An 8,964-nucleotide genomic window follows, 5' to 3' on the forward strand; every position below is an offset into this window, starting at 1 on the left:
AATTATCATAAAACCTTTCCCTCCTTATTTCGTTTTTTCCTTTTCGGTAGTTACTCAGAGCCGGCTTCTTTTCCATCGCTGTCATCCAATAAGTCCTCTCCGCCTCTCTGACCTTCCGCTTAATGCTCCTTGTTGCCATATCGCCCGCACTGCCAGCCGTATATTTACTGGTGAGCCTCCTAGTTCTTTTTCTCCACTGCGTGTCAACGCTTTTTCTATACAAATACCTGAAAACCTTCTCTGCCCATCTACTCTCCTTCATTTTCCTCAGCCTCTCTTCGAATCTCATTTTGCTCTGCGCTTCCCTCACTTCAAAGCCTGTCCATCCCATATCACCCTTTACCGCCTCATTTGTCGTCTTCCCGTGAGCGCCCAACGCGAGGCGGCCCACCGTCCTTTGATTTACATCCATTCCTGATTGCACCTCTGACTTCATGCACACCACTGAGTTCCCAAATGTAAGCCCCGGAACCATCACACCCTTCCACAGCCCTCGAAGCACCTCGTACCTATTGTATCCCCATAAAGCTCTGTGCTTCATAATTGCAGCATTCCTCTTTCCCTTTGCTACCGATGCTTTCTCTTGTACCTCCATATATCTATCCCCCTCATTTACCCATACTCCGAGGTACTTGTACTCGCTTACCCTCGGTATTTTTTGGCCCTGTATTAATACCGTATGGTCTCCGTGATCATTGAATACCATCAATCCACATTTTGTTGCACTAAATCCTAGTCCTAGAGCCTCACACTCCCTTCCGCATATATCTGCCAGTCGCTGTATATCATCTTGACTGTCCGCAAATAAGACAATATCATCAGCATAAAATAGACCTGGAAGCTTCTGCTCAACCATCGCTCCGACCTGTTTGTGTGACAAATTAAATCCAATGTTGCTACCTTCTAGCGCTTTTTCCATTCTCGCCATGTACAGCATGAATAACAGCGGGGACAAAGGGCATCCCTGTCTCAGCCCCTTGCTAATTTCAACGCTGTCCTTGCTACTTATTCCTTCCCATTCTATACAAACTGTATTTCCTCGGTATATTTCCTCAAAAGCTGTACACAGTCGTCACCTATGCCCACTTCCTTCAATATATCCCACAAAATTTCCTGATTAACGTTGTCATACGCCCCGGTGATATCTAGATAAGCTACGTATAAGGGCCTGTTTTCTATTTTAGATATTTCTATACACTGGGTAAGAACAAACAGATTATCGTCTAACCGCCTGTCGATTCGAAATCCATTCTGAAGTTCTCCCAAAATATCATTTTGTTCTACCCACGCTTCTATTTTTAATTTTACTGCCTGCATCGCCAACCTGTATAGCACCGATGTAATTGTTAGCGGTCTATACGAGCGAATGTTATCCTTTTCTCCCTTGCCTTTATAGATTAAGTTCATTCTACTTTTTCTCCAACTGTCTGGTATTTCCCTCTCCTGTAAGCACTTTTCTACGGCTTTCAGCAGTGCTTCTTTAGTGTTATGTCCGAGTTCGTTAATGAGGCTGACGGGAACCCCATCTAAGCCCGGAGTAGTGCGCTTAGGAATTTTTCCTTCGGCCTTCTTCCAATTGAAATTCTCTAGTACTACATCTTCTTCGGTTGCACTCCTTTGCGTACTTTTACTCACCGGGGGAATCCCCTGGGGGACCTTTTTAAACGAATCGGCTGTTATCTTTCGGATGTAACCTAGCGCTTCATATCCTTGCAATTTATTTCCTCCTTCATCTACCATATGTTGTTGCATTGTGACAGACTTCCTACCCAGCGCTTTTAGGTGGCTCCAAAAAATCCTAGGCGCGGCCTTCTTCTTTTCGCGAATCTCTGTCATCCAGCGTTCACTTTCACCTTTAATTTTTGCCTCGACTAATTTCTGCACAATGGATTTTTGCTCTAAATATATTTCCCATATTTGGTTGACTTCGTCCTGTGGCCGCTTCTCCTTTTTTGCCTGTCTGTGCTCCCGTGATGCCTGACGTCGCATCTCGATCGCTTCCCGGATTTCTTTGTTCCACCAACTTTTTGGCTTTTTCTTTCCTTTCCAACAAATGGTTTTCTTCTCTATTTCCATTTCTTTCGTGATTACATGTAGCAGCTCACTATACTTCCAGTCTTTGCCTGGTAGTTCGTCTACTTTTTCCTCGACTCTTGCGGCTATATTTGTTATTTGTTTGTCATTTAGATACGAGCTGCCAAACTTTGATTCTATGTTCTTATTTTCAGTTTTATATCCCATTTGTAATATTATGCGTTTATGATCACTACCCAAGCTGTTAATGCCTTCTTCGTCTATTCTCATCTCTCTAAGTTTGTCATATATTCCTTCTGTCATGAGACAGTAATCAATGCTCGATTGCCTGTTTCTGACTTCCCACGTGATCTGCCCCTCACACTTAGGCCCCACGTTAACTATCTCAAGACTATGTTGCTCGCAGAGATCTAGCAATAACTTGCCATTGGTGTCTGAATATCCGTCAAGGTCATGAATGTGAGCGTTCATGTCCCCTAGAAGGATTATCTCGGCATCATGACCAAATTCTTTAATATCGGTGCTTATGCATTTCACTATCTCCAGATTCTTTTCTCTGCAGTTATTGCCTGTCCACAAGTAAGCTACACCTAGCCACGTTTTCTTTCCACCTACTGTGCCCGAAACCCACATGTGCTCTGAACACGTTTGCTTCACTCTCTCCCATTTTGTTCTGCTATGAATTAGCATTCCAACCCCCCCACCTCTCCTTTCTGATGTGATCCTGTTACATCCTTCCCAAACATAATTTTCAATATGTGGTGGCTCTTCCAAGTCTCTAAGGTGTGTTTCTGTAACCGCATAAACACCTATCTGTTCCTTGTTTACCTGTCCCTCAATCTCTAACCATTTTGCCTTTTTTCTGCCACCCTGCATGTTAATGTAACTAATTGCAACACGCGCCTTCTCCCTTCTTTTACCTTTTCTCTGTTTTTTCGCTATACTACCTGTCAAAGAGTCCCCCTGGTTGTTTTCCTCATTACAAGCTACCATGGGCACCGAAGGGCCCGCGTGCCCCCCAAAAAAGCTACTGCGCGTCCTGCAAGACGCCAACCCACCTCATGGCCAAGCCTCCTATCGAAGTGTATTCCGTCTCTTCGAAAACCACCCCACCTGTGCACCTCTCTGTTTATTTCCACTACCTCAATGCCTTTCTCTCTACTCATCTGCCATATCTCTCTGTTTGCGTCGACAACCGCTCTTTGCAGGTTGCCGTCACGCACCGGTACCTCCGGTATTGTGCATACCACTATCTGCACCTGAGGGGAAATGGCGCGCATGTCATCGACCCCTTTCGCCAATGTGGTCCCTAGTTCGGCTGATTCGTTACTCAAGACGTCGTTTAGACCTCCCGCGATTATCACGAGGTTACGTCCATTAGACTTAGCTGCGAGTTTTGCGTTAGCTTGTCTCATCACTGATCCCAGCCTATGGCCCGGGAACTTTCCTATTAAAACTCGTTTGTCGCCTCTCACCCTTTCCTTGACTGCTTCTGCGCATGTAGCTAAATTCGAGTCCCCGGCGATTATCACGTGATCCGACTTTTCTGGTGGACTCTCCCGCACCTGGCCACTGCACCTGTTACTAGCGCGTGCTACTGCTGTTGTTTTGTCCCCTCCCGTTCCCAAGACTACTTCGCGGAAGGTGGGTCCTGTGTCCCTTGCACCTGTCTTTTCCAAACCTGTTTCCCCCTTCGTGCCTACCACTGTGGGGGTCGATGCCCCATTTTTCCCGCTGTCGCCTGCTTCCCTGTTCCCCGTGGCTACATTTGCTGGCATGGCTACCTTTGCTGGCATGGCTACCTTTGCCAATCCCTCCTCGGCTGACTTAAGCCTTTCCGCCATAGCCATCGTTTTTTCCCGCTCTGTCGCTACCGCTTTCTCCAGCTCGGAGATTCTCGCCTTGAGCTCATTCTGGGCGGCCATCATTATTTCCATCTTCGCCTCTAACTCGCATTGCTTACACTTGGCGTCAGCTCTCTCTGTCGTCTCATCCTCACAAACCTCTATTTTCCGCCCCATTCCGCATCCTGAACACTTTACGGTCTTTTTGACCATGGCTATAGAGCATTCACGCGGCAGATTAGATACACTTAAAGCCAAATGATATCACAAAACTCCGCAAGTATGTTACACTTCAAAGCACCTGTGCACCTTTCAGCCACGTGGTGGCCAAAAAAACAAATATTTAAAAAAAAAACACCCGAAGCGACTGTCACACCACTTTGTACCAACAGCACAAAGTTGTAAGCTCTATTAAGCTGCAATCTAGTGGCTTAACTAAAGAAACAAGCTCGAATCATGCAAAAAAAAAAGCACTTATCTGACGCTGTCATTCCGGAGCCCACGAAAAACACGTCCGTCCTCTAGCAGCACCACTACTCCGGCTTTGTTCCAGCGCCGCCTCGAGTCCATTCTGCAAGGCCTGCCTCGCGTCAAGGTATACTTGGATGACATCATCATAGCCGAAAAGCAGAACGACGACTCCACTCTGCGGCGAGTCTTTGAGCGGCTACGGGACAATGGACTCAAGTTGAACCTTGACAAATGCAGGTTCCGCGAGAAGCAAGTATCGTTCTTGGGCCACAAGATCGACGCAACGGGTCTCCACCCCCCGACAATATGGAAGCCATCACCGCTGCACCAAGACCAGAGACGGTGAGCCAGCTGAAATCATTTTTGGGACTGATCACTTATTACGCCAAGTTTTTGCCTAACCTTGCCACCACGCTGGATCCACTCTATCGGCTGCTGGCTAAAGCAGCGCGATGGCAATGGAGAGCCGAACACGAGGAAGCCTTCAAGGCAGCCAAGCGCGCTATGGTGGAAGCGGAACTTCTCGTACACTACGACCCCGGAAAGCCGTTGCGGCTTGAATGCGATGCGTCACCGGTTGGGGTCGGCGCGGTGCTGTCACACCGAATTGGGAACCGAGATTACCCCATATCTTTCCGCTCGAGAACCCTGACAGCTGCTGAGCGAAATTATTCTCAATTGGAGAAGGAAGCGTTGGCCTTGGTGTTCGGCGTTATCAAGTTCCGAGATTACCTGTTGGCGAAGCATTTTACTCTGGTGACAGATCACAAGCCATTGACGGGACTGTTTCATCCGGAGAGGCCGATTCCGCATATGGCAGCAGCAAGAATTCAACGGTGGGCATTGCTACTCTCGGCTTACCAATATGACCTCGAGTACCGCCAAGGACAGCTAAATGCTAACGCAGACGCTCTCAGTCGTCTACCATTGCCGTGCTTGGAGGATCGAGGAGGGCAAGAACCCATGGAATACGTGCTCTACACACGGGGCCTAAATTCCATGGCCCTTTCCGCTCAGCAATTAGCAGACCTGAGCCGCACGGACAATACGCTTCATCAGATCAGGGTATGGATGACGCGCGGCTGGCCACGGCGCTTATCTGCGGAGCAGCAACACTTTATGCCGTACTTTTCGCGCCGTGACGAGCTCGCGGCCAGTCATGATCTGATTTATTGGGGCCATCGAGTAGTGTTGCCTGATGGGGCGCGACGATGCATGTTAAGCGAACTGCACGACAGTCACCCCGGTATCAGCGCGATGAAGCGCACAGCGCGTGCATATTTTTGGTATCCCGGATTAGACAGGGACATCGAACGGTTGGTTCAAAGTTGCCCTCAGTGTATACAATGTTGGCCCATGCCTGCCGCAGAAGTTCCGTCTCCTTGGCCGACGAGCAACAAACCATGGTACAGGTTGCACATGGATTTTGCGGGCCCCATCAATGGTTACCAAGTTTTTGTGTTGGTGGACGCCGAGACTAAATGGATTGAGGCCATACCTTTGAAGACCGCCACGGCGGAGACCACCATTCACGTACTTCAAGGTATTTTCGCACGTTTTGGCCTCCCGTATTGCTTAGTATCGGATAACGGACCACAGTTTTCAAGTGCCACCATGTCGAGTTCCTTGCAGGAAAGCCACGTGAAACACGTGAGAACAGCCCCATACTATCCGCAGTCAAATGGGTTGGCGGAACGGGCCGTGCGGACCATAAAGGAAGGGCTTCGAAAGAATCCGACAGGTACGTTGCAAGAACGACTGACGAAGTTCTTATTACGTTACAGAACGACCCCTTTGGAAGGAGGAAAATCGCCAGCAGAGCTGCTGTTGGGCTTTCGTCCCCGAACCAGGCTGACGGCTTCGCTCACAGACAAAAAGGTGGCCGAAAATGATGGTTCTGGCGAACCTGTGCAAGCACAAGCAAAACCCCAAACGCGGTTCCCACCAGGAAGGCGTGTATGGTCGCGCCAGTACCAGTCTGGTCAGAGATGGATGCCGGCGACAGTAGTGTCCACGACCGGAGCACGCATGGTTACACTAGAAACACCGGAGGGACCGCAGCGGCGCCACGTAGATCAACTCCGGCCACGGCTCGACTCAGGGTCATCACCTAGCAAGCCCATCCAAGTCAACGACGAAGCTCAGTGTACTTCCAAGGAGCCAGACGCTCGTGAAGATACGGGCGTACGAGAAGTCAACTCTCAAGCCGAAGACCAACAACCACTACGGCGTTCGACTCGCCAGCGGAAACGACCGGATCGTCTCGCTTACTCTAGCTTAGGGGGGGGGGGGTGATGCAGTGTCATCAAGCACGCGTACTGATGTATAACAAGAGCAGTACTATTGCCGCGTCCATATTTGTGTCTGACTATACGCTGGCGAAGACAAGGAAGACAACCGGTGCGCTCGAGAGGCGCAGCGAAAAGGACTGAGAAAGAAGACGTTCTTGGCGGCTGCAAGCCTTCAGCGCTATCTTGGAGTACGACACGCCGTACGCCTTTCTGAATAAAGCCCCTGTGTTTTATAACCCGCGACACTGGTGGAGGAGCTGGGTACCATCGCCTCATGATCGGTACTCCTGTGAGCAGCCCTGCATCCAGCCCCACGAGACCGCCACGCGTGGAGACGCCTGTACACCGCTCAAGCCGTCGCCTGCAAGGTCTGAGACCAGAATTTGGCCTTTTACAAGGACCCCTGCTGCCGACAGCCACCCCTGCTCAAGAAATGGCGTTTTCAAGGAGCCCTACGCAGGTAACGGTCCAGAATCTTCGGATTCCCGAACCATTTCACGGCCGCCCGAACGAAGATGCGGAAGACTGGCTTGAGGAGTTTGAACGGGTAGCGAAGTCGAACCACTGGAGCCCCGACGAGAAGCTCTTTCACGTATACTTTGCCCTTGAAGACGGTGCGAAGACGTGGTTCATAAACCGCGAGGCAACTCTGACAACATGGGACGAGTTTTGCCGTCGGTTACGCGATACCTTCGGCAACACAGACCGACGTGAAAACGCACAACGCCTTCTTGAGTCACGCATCCAACAGCTACATGAAGGCGTCGCCATGTTTGCCGAGGATATGGTGCGTTTGTTCCACCGCGCTGACCCCAACATGTCCGAGGCTAAGAAGCTAAGTCATCTCATGAGGGGCGTCAGAGAACAGCTGTTTGTTGGTCTCGTGCGCAATCCGCCGACAACAGTCGACGAGTTTATCAGGGAAGCCACCGCAATAGAGCGGGCGCTGCAGCAACGGTACCATCAATGCGATCGCCGAGCCACCGGCGCACCTGCAGGTGCCGCAGCACTCACTGCGACCGATGAGTGCTCTCTACGCTTACTCATTCGGCAGATCGTGCGCGAGGAGATTGCAAAGGAGAACGCGAGGTGCACATCGCCGTCGCAAGCGCCGCAGCAGCAGGAGTTCACGGTTGCCTCCGTCGCTGAAGTCGTCCGCCAGGAACTTCGGCAAGCGTTTGCCTCTCCCGAGCAATACCCTGATGCGTCGTACCAGCCCAACGCATATACCTACGGTGACGCTGTACGTCGTCCATTGGCTCCAGAACTATCGTACCAGCCGGACGCATACAGCTATGCAGACGCTGTTCGTCGACCGTTGCCCATGCCCGCGCCGCAGTACCGCCAACCGCCACCTGTTGCAGCCTGGGCCCAGCAGGATCCCATAAGGCGACCTCAACTGCGTAAGACGGATATATGGCGCACTCCGGATCGTCGGCCACTGTGCTACAATTGTGGAGAGCCAGGGCACATTTACCGTTTTTGCCCCCATCGTCCAGCTGGGTACCGCGGAAGTGCACCTGCCGCTACGCGCCGACAGTTTTGTGAAAGCCGCGCCCCCATCGACGACGACCTGGCTGGCCGGCAGGAGAGCTCCGCTACCTTACGGACGCGCTCACCATCCCCGGCTCGTTTTGCCTCACCGAGCCGCCGTAGTTTTGCTGACGCCGTTAGAGGTCGGTCTCCCAGCCCACGGCGGGGAAACTGAAAGCAGCGACCTCTGGGGGGAAGGTTGCAGGTCCTCGAATTGCCGAAAATCCCCCATTGTTGCCGAAACATGAGAACGACGAAGAAGATTACGCCGAGAAAACTGTGACTGCCGACCTCACCGTGACAATTGATGGGCTTGAAGTGACGGCCTTAGTCGACACTGGCGCAGACTTTTCTATTATAAGTGAGCGACTGGCAGGCGAACTCAAGAAAGTCAGAACGGAATGGACGGGCCCTTATATTCGAAATGCTGGAGGCCAGGTAATGACGCCTTCAGGCAATGTACAGCAAGACTCACGATCGGGAATAGAGCTTTTGTAGCCTCGTTCGTGATCCTACCGGAGTGTTGCAAACCTCTGATACTAGGAATGGACTTCTTAAGGGAGTACGGCGCCGTTGTCAACATACGTGAAGGCGTGATAACATTTGCCTCTGACAATCCCGTGACCTCGGACGCAGACCAAGATCCCAGGGCGTTACGTGTGGTAGACGAAGACGTCTGCGTGCCGCCGCTGTCATGTAGTCTTGTTTCCGTCAGTTGCAGCGTGCAGTGTAATGAAGACGCCATAGCCGAACGTGTAACTGCCCTTCTCTTCCGTCAAGGTGTTGCCATC

Source organism: Rhipicephalus sanguineus, chromosome 5, assembly GCF_013339695.2.
Source record: "Rhipicephalus sanguineus isolate Rsan-2018 chromosome 5, BIME_Rsan_1.4, whole genome shotgun sequence".
Classification (NCBI taxonomy): Eukaryota; Metazoa; Arthropoda; class Arachnida; order Ixodida; family Ixodidae; genus Rhipicephalus; species Rhipicephalus sanguineus.